Here is a 16,622-nt window from a genome sequence, read left to right on the forward strand (position 1 = left end):
CTCAAATAATGAAGGCCCGTCCATCTTGGAGAATAGGACAGAAGATTATGTTCCTGCTTTTCCATGCCTCTAAAGCGAATATCCCGATTATTGACCACATTGCGAGATGAAGCCGCTTTCAGAAGGTTGTGGATGCGCGGGGTGGCGCCTGGGCCTTGTCCTGGGGCTTGGCGGCCTCACCATTGGTTAACTGTAGGTAAAGTAGCATTGTTCGAGGCGTGCTTTGTACGGTTGAACCTGTATAAGTACTCATACTCCTTTCAGCTATGGTTGTTAAGTGCCCCTGTTGGTTTCAATTAAGGTTGTTAAGTACTCCTGCTGCTTTTACAGTCTGTCGTGTTTCTTCAGTCCTGTCTTCCTCCAGCCGCCAAAACCAAACCAGCGCCGGCGGGGCCGCCTGCTTCCGCCTCCCACGGCTGGCTGCGCCTCAGCGCACGCATCACCGCCCCACCGTCTCCTAAATCGTTAACGCCGACGTCCGAGGCCTCGCCGTCGTCCTCCGCGCACTTTGGTGCGCTCGCCGCAGGGCCGCCCTCTCGCGTTGTCAACATGGTCAACAAAAAACAAGAATCGGCAGAAGTACATGGAGAGGATGACAGTACGGGCCCACCATGTCAGCGTATGGAAAATAAAATGCTTCCTCCTAGTGTTTTCCTGACATCTGGGACCCATGACATTGTGAGCGTATATAGTCAATAGACAAGAGAACAGCAGAAGATCGGCTGACACCTGGGACGTAGCTGCTCGAGCAGTATTTTTTTGTTATTGTTGAGACGGAGCAGGGTTTGAACTGGGTTGTGGCCCGTCTAGCCCAGGCTTATATTTTATGTTCACCATGTGACCAGCCCAGCTAGTTTTTCTTTGGAAAATTAGCCTAGTTTATTTTTTCTGAAGAATACCCAATCCAGGCCTATTTATTTTTCTACGCCATGATGGGCTGCAACTCTTTCAAGACGCCTGCAAATCTTGAAAGTAATATGAAATTGGTTGTAAATATAAAAACAGATGACAAATTGGCAATTACTTTATAATTTCTGAATTTTTTCACATTTTCAGATTCCTATTTCACTGGGCATTAACCTAATTTAAATATATCTTCAAAGTACTTTAAATCTGGCTCGACATTTCGGTATTAAAAATAGTTTGGAACCCACAGAAATATGCGAAATTGGCCCTGGCCAACCAAAAAAACGGACTGCAATAAATTGCATAAGAAGTCGCAATGAGCTATATATAAATTATTAAAAAGAGAGGGAATGGTTTGACTTATGGGCCTATTAAGTTGACGCGTATGCAAGATTTTTTTAGTTATTATATACTTCAACAAATGATTCTAGCAGATCTAACCGTTGGTTGTCAATCCAACGACCGCCGTGTTTCTTCAATCTCTGATCTTCTTGCTCCAGCCGCCAAATCTAGCGCCGGCGGGACCGCCTGCTCCCGCCTCCCGTGCAGGCCTCACTGCCCCTACTACTCCCACCGCTGGCCAAGGCATCCCTCTACTCACCCACACCCCCTCTTATTCTGCGGCGACGGCAGCCTCACATCGCAGCAGAACCAGTGAACACTCGTACTCCTCTCCGCGTGGGCATCCACTGCCGCGTCTTCCCCGGCTCCGTGTCGTCCCCTTCCTAGGCCTCGCCGTCATCCACTGCCCTGGTGCTCTCGGCGCGGCGTAGTAAACATGGTCAAGGAACGACTTTCATCGGAAGAGTACTGTCGTGGAGAGGCTGACAGCTGGGTCCACGGCAGCCGCAAGGAAGTGCCTCCTTATTACGCGGAAAATAATTATTCCTCCACCTGACAGCAGGGACCCACCGGACGGGCCATCGTATTTGGCGAAAAAATTGTTTCCCCCTGACTGCTGGGACCCACCGGACGGGCCACCGTATTTCGCCAAAAAAATGTTCCCCCCGCTGTCAGCTCGGACCCACCGGAAGTGCCTCCTTATTACGCACAAAAAATGAATACTCCCCCTGCTAGTTGGGACTCAGTATAGTGGGAGGCTGACTTGTGGGCCTACTAAGTTGACGGGGACGGAGGGCTTTGTCAACTTAGTCAATATGCACGATTCTAGCTCCATTGACCGTACGATGTCCATCTAACGGCCATAGTGCTTCTTCAACCTCTGGTCTTCTTGCTCCAGCCGCCCAAACCAGCGCCGGTCGTGCCTCGTGCTCCTGCCTCCCGTGGCCAGCTGCGATACCGCGGAGGCCTCACCGCCCCCTACTACTCCCACCGCTGGCCAGGCCATCCCTCTACTCACCCAAACCCCTGTTATTCTGCGGCGACAGCAGCCTCACACCGCAGCCGAACCAGTGAACCCTTGTACTCCTCTCCGCGTGGGCATCCACTACCGCGTCTTCCCTGGCTCCGCGTCGTCCCCTACCTAGGCCTCGCCGTTGTCCACCGCCCTGGTGCTCTCAGCGCGGTGTGGTCAACGTGGTCAAGGAACGACTTCCATTGGACGTGGACTGTACGTGGAGAGGCTGACAGGGTCCACGGCCGTAGCAAGGAAGTGCCTCCTTATTACGCGCAAAATAATTATTCCTCCACCTGACAGCAGGGACCCACCGGACGAGCCACCGTATTTCACAAAAAAAATGTTTCCCCCTGACTGCTGGGACCCACCAGCTACATCTTCGCACACAAGGAAGTGCGTTTGGGAAAAAAATGATTCGCCCCCCTGACTGCTGGGACCCACCAGCTACATCTTCGCACACAAGGAAGTGCCTGACAGTCGGGACCCACCTGGTCGAAGCGTACATAGCGTTGTCATTCTGGTCACGAACGTGTACATACATACTGGTCGATGTAGAGGCGCGCACGTGTCGTAGTAGAGGCGCGCACGTAGCATGTACACGTGCGTACACCGGCAAGTGTGCAAGAAAGAAAATATGGCCACGTACGTACATACGGGCAGGGTCTCGAACGCCTACTCGCGCATACGTACGGCCAGCGCTCGTGTACATGGCTGGGTCGGAACGGAGAAACTGCGTCGTCATCGTGTTCATGGGGAGCCAACCGGCTGGGTCAGAACAGAATGCGTCGTCGTGTTCATCGGGAGGGCTTGGAAGGAACAGCCGATGGAATCGAGGCCTGGTGTACCGCAGAATGGAGGAAACAGCCTTGTGTTCGACCGGCCACGTTCGAAACGGGATCCTGTTGATCGAGAGGGGTCTGGCGTACCGCAAAATGGAGGAAACAGACCTCCTACGGTCGAAACGGGGGTCCTATTGATCGGGAGGGGTGTGGCATACCGCAAAACGGAGGAAACAGACTTGTGTTGGAGCGCCACGGTCGAAACAGGTGTCCTGTTCATCGGGAGGGGTGTGGCGTACCGCAAAACGGGACTCCACGGAATACTGTTCATCTCCACCGTCGACCCCCTCCAGCCTCCACGGGCTACTGTTCATCCACCGTCGACCTCCTCCAGCCTCCACCTGCGCCTGTTCATCCACGGGCTCCTTTTCGTCCAGCCTCCACCGCGCGCTACTCCACCGGCTACTATTCAACCAGCCCTCTCCACGGGCTCCTGTTCAACCACCCCTCCACGGGCTACTGTTCATCCAGCCCTCCACAGTCTACTGTTCATCCTGCCCTCCATGGGGTGGTCCTGTTCATCCTGCCCTCCACGGGGTCCTGTTCATCCAGCCCCAACCGGCTCGATCGATCGGGGTCCTGTTCATCCAGAGGCAACACCACGGGCTCCTGTTCATCCACCCCCACTGGGAACTGTTCATCCAACCCCCCCAGCGACGCTCATTGTTCATCCAGAGGCAGCAACGATCGGCTTTAGTTAGCAGCAGTAGCGAAGGAATCGCTCGATCGGGTTCAGTTAACAGCCATCGATCGATCGCTAGGGTTCAGTAACGCGTAGCCTGCAGTGCAATCGCTTGGGTTCAGTTAGAGCCCAATGCCTCGCTCGGCTTCAGTTAGAGCCCAACGCCTCGCACCCACGCGCGTGCGTGTATGAGAGAAACGCGCATCGCTCGCCCCGGCCACCCACCGTAACCGGGAACACCCCGATATTTTCCTCGCCCTCGCTTCTACCACGGTTTTTTCCGCCATGGACGGCCCAAAGAATGTCATGCAGCTGCGTCCCCAGCCCGCCCAGGACGAAAAGCCCATTTTCTGTCATGATTTTTTGTCATAGAAGTAGGACCCCACCACATCTATGATGATACCGTGTTTTGTCACAATTCTTGTCATAGAAGTGTCATAAGTATGACAGAAAAAAATTTCGTTCGACCCATAATGTCACCGATGTGTCTTTTTTTTTTCTAGTATAAGGTTGCCACAGTTTCCGTGACCAATTAAGCATCTACTAGCAAATATTACAAAATAACGTCGAACAGGAAAGTGTATGCTAGTAATTCTTGCATCGGAAACCTTCCTCGTTTCCCCTACAGCAATTGTATCAATAAACCCTTCCACATCGTTACGATGTGGTTCCTCTACGCTGCCCGAAAAGGGCAACTTGCAAATCTTACAAAATTCATGAAGGGGCATCTCCTTATACTCATCATATAAATAAAAATCCACCGAAGGTGGTGACCTCCTAGCATGGAAATGAAATTTTGCACAAAGATGTTAGTGAGTAGGAGATACTGTTCACGCTGGTCGCGGAGGAAGTCGGTGAGGCCTGCATTCTCAGCCAAATCATAAAAATCATCATGAATCCCGGCTACTCTAAAGAACTCTTCACAAGGCAATTCACACGGCCAAACCTCCGTGGTGCGAGGGAGATTATATTTAGGCCTCTTATCTTCTTCACTTTGCTTATCCTTCGAGCTTCGGCTCGAAGAGCCCCTAAAAAATCTCTTCATCATTTTCTGAAAATTTCTGAAATTTTTAGTAACTACAAATAAAAGTGAACCATGCTCAACAAAATTGATAGCAACTACTCCCACAAGGCCTAGAGACTATATCATGCATTAGAACTACTTGGGACCATATAAATTTGACATGCAAGCTCAAGAACAGGGTCACCTAGGCAGCAAAAATTTGCAATAAATAAAGCACTAGAACAAAAACTAATTGGACCATTGGAGGAGTCACATACCGAAGAACAATCCCCCAAAGCAGTTTTGTGAATGGAGCTTTGAGCAAGGAGATCGAAAATGGCAGCAAGATGAGCTAGAACTCGTGGTTGAGCTGGTTGGAGATTTTTTTGGGAGGAATAAGGAGTGTGTGGTGGCTGGAATAAGTGGAGGGGAGCCACCATGGGCCCACAAGGCAGGGGGGTGGGCGCGCCCTGGACCCTCGTGGCCAGGTGCTTGCTCCCCCTGCTGTGTTCTCAGTGCTAGATATTCTCAAATGTTCTAGAAAAAAATCATATTTCAATTTCGGGGCATTTGGAGAACTTTTATTTTCGGGATTTTTTTATTGCACGGATAATTTAGAAAACTGACAGAAAATACTATTTTTGCTTTATTTAATCTAAATAACAGAAAGTAAAAGGATGGTACAGAAGGTTGTGCTTTTCAAACTTCATCCATCTCATGCTCATCAAAAGGAATCCACTAATAAGGTTGATCAGGTCTTGTTAACAAACTCATTCCGAATCGCATGAAACCGGAGAATTTTCGAATAGCACTAAGTTACCTCAACGGGGATATGCACGTCCCCAATAATAAGAATATCATATTTCTTCTTGACAGTAGGAAGAGGAAATTCAAAAACTCCAAAAATAATCGATGGAATTTTTCCAATAGAATTGATACTGTGGACTTGAGGTTGTTTCCTCGGAAAGTGTACCGTATGCTCATTACCATTAACATGAAAAGTGACATTGCCTTTGTTGCAATCAATAACAGCCCCTGCAGTATTCAAAAAAGGTCTACCAAGAATAATAGACATACTATCGTCCTCGGGAATATCAAGAATAACAAAGTCCGTTAAAATAGTAACGTTTGCAACCACAACAGGCACATCCTCGCAAATACCGACAGGTATAGCAGTTGATTTATCGGCCATTTGCAAAGATATTTCAGTAGGTGTCAACTTATTCAAATCAAGTCTATGATACAAACATAGAGGCATAACACTAACACCGGCTCCAAGATCACATAATGCAGTTCTAACATAGTTTCTTTTAATGGAGCATGGTATAGCTGGTACCCCTGGATCTCCAAGTTTCTTTGGTATTCCACCCTTAAAACAATAATTAGCAAGCATGGTGGAAGTTTCAGCTTCCGGTATCTTTCTTTTATTTGTAACAATTTCTTTCATATACTTAGCATAAGGATTCATTTTGAGCATATCAGTCAAACACATACGCAAAAAGATAGGTCTAATCATTTCAGCAAAGCGCTCAAAATCCTCATCATCCTTTTTCTTGGATGGTTTGGGAGGAAAAGGCATGGGTTTCTGAACCCATGGTTCTCTTTCTTTATCGTGCTTCCTAGCAACAAAATCTCTCTTATCATAACGTTGATTCTTTGATTGTGGGTTATCAAGATCAACAGCAGGTTCAATCTCTACATCATTATTATTGCTAGGTTGAGCATCAACATGAACATCATCATTAATATTATCACTAGGTTCATGTTCATTACCAGATTGTGTTTCAGCATCAGAAATAGAAATATCATTGGGATTCTCAGGTGTGTCAACAACAGGTTCACTAGAAGCATGCAAAGTCCTACCATTTTTCTTTTTCTTCCTCTTAGAAGGACTAGGTGCATCAACATTAGTTATCTGAGAATCTTGCTCAGTTCTCTTAGGGTGCCCCTCGGGATACAAAGGTTCCTGAGTCTTTTACCCCCTCTAGTCATAACTCTAACAACATTATCATTCTTCTTACTATTTAATTCATTGAGAAAATCATTCTAAGCTTTAAGTACTTGTTCAACTTGAGTGGTAACCATAGAAGCATGTTTACAAATGAGTTTAAGTTCACCTTTAACACTAGACATATAATCATTCAAGTGTTCAATCATATAAGCATTGCGTTTCAATTGTCTACCAAAATAAGCATTATAATCTTCTTGCTTAACCATAAAATTATCAAACTCATCTAAACATTGGCTAGCAAACTTAGTAGGCGGCATTTCAGCTTTATCATATCTATAGAGAGAATTTACCTTTACTACCTGTGTCGGGTTATCAAGACCATGTATTTCTTCGACAGGAGGTAAATTCTTAACATCTTCTGCTTTAATACCTTTTTCTTTCATAGATTTCTTTGCCTCTTGCATATCTAAAGGACTGAGAAATAGAATACCCATTTTCTTCGGAGTTGGCTTAGGAGTTGGTTCAGGGAGTGTCCAATTGTTTTCATTCGTCAACATGTTATTCAATATAATTTCAGCTTCATCAACAGTTCTTTCCCTGAAAACACAACCAGCACAACTATCCAGGTGGTCTCTAGAAGCATCGGTTAGTCCATTATAAAAGATATCAAGTATTTCATTTTTCTTGAGAGGATGATCAGGCAAAGCAATAAGTAATTGGAGAAGCCTCCCCCAAGCTTGTGGGAGACTATCTTCTTCAATTTGCACAAAATTATATATATCCCTTAAAGCAGCTTGTTTCTTATGAGCAGGGAAATATTTAGCAGAGAAGTAATAAATCATATCCTGGGGACTACGCACACAACCAGGATCAAGAGAATTAAACCATGTCTTAGCATCACCCTTTAATGAGAACGGAAATATTTTAAGGATATAATAGTAGCGAGTTTTCTCATCATTAGTGAATAGGGTAGCTATATCATTTAATTTAGTATGATGTGCCACAACAGTTTCAGATTCATAGCCATAAAAAGGATCAGATTCAACTAGAGTAATTATCTCAGGATCGACAGAGAAATCATAATCCTTATCAGTAACAAAGATAGGTGAAGTAGCATAAGCAGGATCATATTTCATTCTAGCATTCAGAGATTTTTCTTTTACCTTAACTAATAATTTCTTAAGATCACTGCTATCATTGCAAGCAAGAGAGTCTCTAGCAGTTTCTTCATCCATAACATAACCCTCAGGCACAACAGGCAATTCATATCTAGGGGGAGAATCTTCATCATCACTTTCATCAATATTATCAGTTTCAATAATTTCATTCTCTCTAGCCCTAGCAAGTTGTTCATCAAGAAATTCACCTAGTTGCACAGTATTATCAAGCATAGAAGAAGTTTCATCATAAGCATCATGCATAGCAGAAGTGGCATCATCAATAACATGCGACATATCAGAACTAATAGCAGAAGCAGGTTTAGGTGTCGCAAATTTACTTAAAACAGAAGGTGAATCAAGTGCAGAGCTAGATGGCAGTTCCTTACCTCCCCTCGTAGTTGAGGGATAAATTTTGGTTTTCTCGTCTTTCAAGTTCCTCATAGTGACCAGCAGATATAAATCCCAAGTGACTCAAAGAATAGAGCTATCCTCCCCGGCAACGGCGCCAAAAAATAGTCTTGATAACCCACAAGTATAGGTGATCCCAATAGTTTTCGAGGGTAGAGTATTCAACCCAAATTTATTGATTCGACACAAGGGGAGCCAAAGAATATTCTCAAGTATTAGCAGTTGAGTTGTCAATTCAACCACATCTGGATAACTTAATATCTGCAGCAAAGTATTTAGTAGCAAAGTAGTATGGAAGTAACGGTAACGGTAGCAAAAGTAACAGTAGCAGTTTTGTAGTAATTGTAACAGTTGCAACGGTAAAGTAACTAAGCAAAGAGCAATATGTGAAAAGCTCGTAGGCATTGGATCGGTGATGGATAATTATGTCGGATGCGGTTATTCATGCAACAGTTATAACATAGGGTGACACAGAACTAGCTCCAGTTCATCAATGTAATGTAGGCATGTATTCCGAATATAGTCATACGTGCTGATGGAAAAGAACTTGCATGACATCTTTTGTCCTACCCTCCCGTGGCAGCGGGGTCCTGTTGGAAACTAAGGGATATTAAGGCCTCCTTTTAATAGAGTACCGGACCAAAGCATTAACACATAGTGAATACATGAACTCCTCAAACTACGGTCATCACCGAGAGTGGTCCCGATTATTGTCACTTCAGGGTTGCCGGATCATAACACATAGTAGGTGACTATAGACTTGCAAGATAGGATCAAGAACTCACATATATTCATGGAAACATAATAGGTTCAGATCTGAAATCATGGCACTCGGGCCCTAGTGACAAGCATTAAGCATAGCAAAGTCATAGCAACATCAATCTCAGAACATAGTGGATACTAGGGTTCAAACCCTAACAAAACTAACTCGATTACATGATATATCTCATCCAACCCATCACCGTCCAGCAAGCCTACGATGGAATTACTCACGCACGGCGGTGAGCATCATGAAATTGGTGATGGAGGATGGTTGATGATGACGACGGCGACGGATTCCCCTCTCTGGAGCCCTGAACGGACTCCAGATCAGCCCTCCCGAGAGATATTAGGGCTTGGCGGTGGCTCCGTATCGTAAAACATGATGAATCCTTCTCTCTGATTTTTTTCTCCCCGAACGTGAATATATAGAGTTGGAGTTGAGGTCGGTGGAGCACCAGGGGGCCCACGAGGCAGGGGGCGCGCCCAGGGGGGTAGGCGCGCCCCCACCCTCATGGACAGGGTGTGGGCCCCCTGGCCTTGTTTCTTTCGCCAGTATTTTTTATTATTTCCAAAAATAATCTCCATGAAGTTTCAGGTCATTCCGAGAACTTTTATTTCTGCACAAAAATAACACCATGGCAATTCTACTGGAAACAGCGTCAGTCCGGGTTACTTCCATTCAAATCATGCAAGTTAGAGTCCAAAACAAGGGCAAAAGTGTTTGGAAAAGTAGATACGATGGAGACGTATCAAGCATCCGCAACTACGAGAAAAGTATTAAGATAAAATGTAACCATAGCGTTAAACTTTTGGATCCAAATCAGACCCTTACGAAGTAGCGCATAAACTAGGGTTTAAGCTTCTGTCACTCTAGCAACCCATCATATAATAACTACTCCACAATGCATTCCCATAGGCCCTAATAAGGTGAAGTTCCATGTAGTCGACGTTCAGATGACACCACTAAGGGAATCACAACATACATATCATCAAAATATCGAACAGATATCAAGTTTGCAGGATTACTTGCTGCATGACTTCTCCCGTGACCTCAAGAACAAAAGTAACTACTCACAAATGATAATCATGCTCAAGATCAGAGGGGACATAATGGATCAGAACATATAATCTTCCACCAAATAAACCATATAGTAATCAACTACAAGATGTAATCAACACTACTAGTCACCCACAAGTACCAATCTAATGTTCCGGTACAAAGATTGAACACAAGAGATGAACTAGGGTTTGAGAGGAGATGCTGCTATTGAAGATGTTGATGGATATTGCCCTCCCAATGATGGGGGAGTTGTTGGTGATGACGATGACGATGATTTCCCTCTCCGGGAGGGAAGTTCCCCCGCCGGAGGGCAAAAGTGCTCCTTCCCAAGATCCACCTCGAGACGGCGGCGCTTCATCCCGAAAGTCCGCCGCTCATTTTTTCTAGGTCAAAATGACTTATATACCAGAAGAGGGGTACTGGACGTGGGTCGAGGAGGGCACAACCCACCAGGGCGCGCCTGCGATCCCTGGCGTGCCCAGGTGGGTTGTGCCCACCTGGTGGGCCCTCCCTGGTAGTTATTTGCTCCAATATTCTTCCTATATTGCAAAACAATTCTCCGTAAATTTTCAGCTCATTTGGAGATGTGTAGAATAGGTAACTCTGATGTAGCTTTTTCAGGTCCAAAATTCCAGCTGCCGACATTCTCCCTCTTTGTGTAAAACTTGCATATTATGAGAGAAAAGGCATTGGAAATACTCCAAAAATCATTATTATGCATAAAAACATTATAAATAACAGTAGGAAAACATGATGCAAAATGGACGTATCAAAAACCAATCGGGAACCTGTTCCGGCACCTTGCCGGAGGGGGAAATCATCATCGGAGGCCATCTTCGTCATCCCGGCGGTCTCCATGACGAGGAGGGAGTATTTTACCCTCGGGGCTGAGGGTATGTACTAGTAGCTATGTGTTTGATCTCTCTCTCTCTCTCTCTCTCTGTCTCTCTCTCTCTCTCTTTCTCGTGTTCTTGATTTGGCATGATCTTGATGTACCGCGAGCTTTGTTATTATAGTTTGATCATATGGTGTTCTTCCCTCTCTATTTGTTGTTGCAATGAATTGAGTCTTGCTCTTTGAGGTTTCGTTATGTTGGATTGAGTATTGGATTTCAGAACACTTGATGTATGTCTTACGATGGGATATCTATGGTGACAATGGGATGTTCTATTGATTCACTTGATGTATGTTTTGGCACTCAACCCGGGGATTCCCGAGGTGGCATTGGGGTAATGTATGCATAGGGGTTGATGCACGTTTTCATCCTACGTTCTCCGATAGAAACTTTGGAGTGATTCTTTGTTGCACGTTGAGGGATTGTTATGCGGTCCAATTATGTTATCATAGTTGAGAGATTTGCGCTAGTGAAAGTATGAACCCTAGGCCTTGTATTCAAGCATTGCAACACCATTTTTTGCTCACTTTTGTTACTAGCTACCTTGCTATTTATTTATTCAGATTATAAAAATATATTTCTATCATCCATATTACACTTGTATCACCATCTCTTCGCCGATCTAGTGCACCTATACAATTTACCATTATATTCGGTGTATTGGGGACACAAGAGACTCTGTGTTATTCGGTTGTAGGGTTTTTTGAGAGAGACCATATTCATCCTACGCCTCCCACGGATTGATAAACCTTAGGTCATCCACTTGAGGGAAATTTGCTACTATCCTACAAAACTCTGCGCTTGGAGGCCCAACACGAGTCTACAAGAGGAATGTTGTGTAGTAGCCATCAAGCTCTTTTCTGGCGCCGTTTCCGGGGAGGTGAGTGCTTGAAGGTATATCTTTAGATCTTACAACTGAATCTTTTCGTTTCTGTTTTATCACTAGTTTAGTCTATAAAAGAAAACTACAAAAAAATGGAATTGAGGTTGCCTCGTATGCTTCATCTTTTTAACGTCTTTCGTGAAAATGATGGAAAGGAAAGTTGTGCCAAAGTGTTAGAAGAAGAAGGCAATAAAATGTTTGGCATAAAATCTTGGAATGATGAGCATGATTGCAATGTTGTTGGTATGAATTCTTTGAATATCCATGATGCTAATGATATGCAAAGACATAAGCTTGGGGATATTATGTTTGATGAAGATGATATTTTTTGTCCACCAAGTTTTGATGAGCAAATTTATTATGATGATAGCATGCCTCCTATTTATGATGATTATGTTGATGAACGTGGGTTTGGAAGAGTGTCAATTCTAGGAAATAATGTTCCCACTATTTTGGAGGGTGTTGAATCTTATTGTTATAATTATGAAAGTGGATTTGGAGAGGTCGTGACTTTATTTAATGATGATTCCACTATTTTGAAAGAGGTTTCAATTGATTATGAGAACAAAGTTTCTTTCTATGATGATTATTGTGATGACATGTATGCTATAAAGAATAATGATAACCATGAAACTTTTCATCATGATTTTAATGCTCAGATTAATTATGCCAATCAAGTATCACATGATAGTTATTTTGTTGAGTTTTCTCCCACTATTAGGAACGAGAATAATTTTTTTTATGTGGGGAGTAGTAAAATTTCTATGCTTATGCATCATGAAAAGAGTGCTTTATGTGATAGTTATATTGTTGAATTCATTCATGATGCTACTGAAAAATTTTATGAGAGAGGAACATATGCTTGTAGGTATTGCAATAATATCAAGTTTCCTCTATATGTGTTGAATGTTTTGCAGTCATGCTTGTTTTTCCTTCCTATGCTAGTTGATTCTTGTTCTCATAAAATGTTTGCTCATAAAATCCCTATGCATAGGAAGTGAGTTCGACTTAAATGTGCTAGTCATATGCTTCATGATTGTCTCTTTGTGTTTCAATTCATTACTTTTATTTGAGCATCACTGAAATCATCATGCCTAGCTAAAAGACATTAAAGAAAAGCGCTTGCTGGGACACAAACCAATACTTATACCTACTATTTTTGTGTGTTCACATGATTAAGATACTGTAGTAATCATGTTTATAGTTTTGGTTTCAATAAAGTGCCAAGCAAAGCCTTTGGGATAGTGTGGATGATAGTTGATTTGATTCTGTGCAAAATAGAAACTTTTGCGCTTAGTCCAGGAATTTTCAAAATTCACTGGAACGTGCTTTTGATCTGAATTTTTTACATATGTATATAAATTCTCTACATTGTCCAATTTTTCAAAAAATTTGGAATAGCAGAAGTATGGTCTTTGTTCAGATTACTACAGACTATTCTGTTTTTGACAGATTCTGGTTTCAATGCATAGTTTGCTTGTTTCATAGTTTATGTGGCTTATATTGCTCAATATAAATTGTGGAAATGATAAGGTACAATAGGCATTGTGTGAGAACAATTATGAATCTTGTCTTTCACAGTACCAAAGTGGATGATTTGTCTTTATCATACTAACCTATATCTCACGAAGTTCCATTAAGTTTTGTGTGATTGAAGTTTTCAAGTTTTGGGTGAGGTATCGATATGAGGAGAATAAGGAGTGACAAGACCCTAATCTTGGGGATGCCCAAGGCACCCCAAGATAATATTCAAGGAATATCCAGGCAACTAAGCTTGGGGATGCCCCGGAAGGCATCCCCTCTTTCATCTTCAACATTATCAGTGACCTTACTTGGAGCTATGTTTTTATTCATCACATGATATGTGTTTTGCTTAGAGCGTCAATTTATTTTGTTAGGATTTGCTTGCTGTCATTTAGAATAAGGTTTTGTATCTTTTCTTTCAATAAAATGTCAAGGATAGCCTTCACCATGCACAATTTGCATGTATATGATACGTCCCCAACGTATCTATAATTTTTTATTGATCCATGCTATTTTATTATCAATCTTGGATGTTTTATACTTATTCTATAGTCATTTTATATCATTTTTTGGTACTAACCTACTGACATAGTGCCAAGTGCCAGTTGTTGTTTTTTCCATGTTTTTTACATCTCAGGAAATCAATATCAGACGAAGTCCAAATGCTAACTCCATGATGATTTTTATGGGCCAAAAGGAAGAAGTTGGGCCCTGGTTGCACCTGGGGGAGTCCCGAGGAGGGGACAACCCACCAGGGCGCGCCAGGAGGCCCAGGCGCACCCTGGTGGGTTGTGCCCACCTCGGGTGCCCCCCGGACCGCCTCTTTGCTCTATAAATACCCTAAAAATCCCAGAACCCTAGGGGAGTCGACGAAATATTCATCCAGCCGCCGTAGAGTCCAGAACCACCAGATCCAATCTAGACACCATCTCGGATGGGGTTCACCACCTCTATTGGTGCCTCTCCGATGATGCGTGAGTAGTTCTTTGTAGACCTTCGAGTCCGTAATTAGTACCTAGATTGCTTTCTCTCTCTCGCTGAATTCTCAATACAATGGTCTCTTGGAGATCCATATGATGTAACTCTTTTTGTGGTGTGTTTGTTGGGATCTGATGAACTTCGAGTTTATGATCAGTTATATCTTTTTATATCCATGAAAGTTAATTGCGTTTCTTTGATCTCTTATATGCATAATCTCTTATAGCCTCGTATTTCTTCTCCGATATTTGGGTTTTATTTGGCCAGCTTGATCTATTTATCTTGCAATGGGAAGAGGTGCCCGGTAGTGGGTTCGATCTTACGGTGCTTGATCCCTGTGAGAGAAAGGGAACCGACACGTATGTATCGTTGCTACTAAGGATAAAAAGATGGGATCTATATCTACACAATAGATAAACGGATCTTGTCTACATCATCTCATCATTCTTATTGCGTTACTCCGTTTTTCCATGAACTTAATAGACTAGATGCATGCTGGATAGCGGTCGATGTGTGTAGTAATAGTAGTAGATGCAGGCAAGAGTCGGTCTACTAATCTTGGACATGATGCCTATGTAATGATCATTGCCTGGATATCGTCATAATTATTTGAAGTTCTATCAATTGCCCAACAGTAATTTGTTTACCCACTGTTTGCTATCTTTCTCGAGAGAAGCCACTAGTGAAACCTACGGCCCCGGGGTCTTCTTTCTCATATATTTGCTTGCGATCTACTTTTTCTTTGCATTTTTATTCAGATCAATTAAACCAAAAATACAAAAATACTTTGCTGCACTTTATTTATTTGCAATCTATTATTTCAATCTATTACCAATTTCTGGCATCATTACCTGAAAGGGATTGACAACCCCTTTAATACGTCGGGTTGCGAGGTGTTGTTATTTGTGTGCAGGTGTTGTTTGCGTTGTGTTGCTTGATTCTCCTACTGGTTCGATAACCTTTGTTTCTTCACTGAGGGAAATACCAACCGTCGTTGTGCTGCATCATCCCTTCCTCTTTAGGGAAATACCGACGTAGTCCTAGCAGACAGGAGCTTTTCTGGCTCTATAGTCAGAGAGCGATCAGTATATGAGTTGTTGTTTCAAAACAGAAACTGTGTCGCTATTGCAAAAATTCCCTAGAAAAGTCAGAATGTGATAAAAGCTTGAAATTTTGACAAAACATGCAATGATAAATTCTCTACAGTGTGGTAAATATTCAGAATTGTTTTAGTTAAATAAGTATGGATCTTCCTTAATCCTTTACAGATTGTTCTGTTTAGACAGATTGCTATTATGATTGCATTGTTTGCATATGCTTGCTTGTTTAATGATTCTATTTGAGGATAGGAGTATTAAATATGAAGAGGCATTTAGTATTCAATGTTAAACAATAATTTTAGTGATTTTCTACAGTGGAGAATGATAAGGTCTTGTATTGATTTATACTAACTTATCTCACGAGTTCTTGTTGAGTTTTTTGTGGACGAAGTTTTTAAGAATTAGGGAAACCGTGATATGAGAGGAATTAAGGAGACACAAGAGCTCAAGCTTGCGGATGCTCAAAGCATCCCTAGTTAATATTTCAAGAAGTCTCAAGCATCTAAGCTTGGGGATGCCCCGGTTGTCATCCCACCTTTCTTCTTCAACAATTATTGGTCAGTTTTGGTTGAGCCTAAGTTTTTGCTTCTTCGTGTTATCCTTGGAATGTCATTTTATTTTGTTTTGCTTGTTGTTTGAATAAAATACTTAAGATCTGAAATTTTTAAATAAGAGAGTCTTCACAGAGCTACACTACTAGGGAAAACCCTAGTAGTAGCGCGGGTTTTGAGGCTATCAGTAGCGCGGGCAGCCGCGCTACTAATAAGGCGCTACAGCTAACTGTTAGTAGTAGCGCGGTCTGTACCCGCGCTACTACTATTGACTATATCAGCAGCGCTTTTCCAGAACACGGTACTATTAGTTAGCTGTAGCGCTTTCCTAGCCCCGCGCTACTGCTATGTGTTTCATCATCCCCCCCCCCCCCCGCTTCCTACTCAGTTTCAGTTTCAATAAACTGCAATTTCCAAATACTAGGTACTACTAGATATCAATTTCATAAAAAATTATAGGTATTAGGTAGTACTACCTCCGTTCCAAATTACTCGTCGTGGTTTTAGTTCAAATTTGAACTAAAACCACGACGAGTAATTTGGAACGGAGGGAGTACTAGATA

The sequence above is a fragment of the Aegilops tauschii genome, chromosome 7 (assembly GCF_002575655.3).
Source record: "Aegilops tauschii subsp. strangulata cultivar AL8/78 chromosome 7, Aet v6.0, whole genome shotgun sequence".
Lineage (NCBI taxonomy): Eukaryota > Viridiplantae > Streptophyta > Magnoliopsida > Poales > Poaceae > Aegilops > Aegilops tauschii.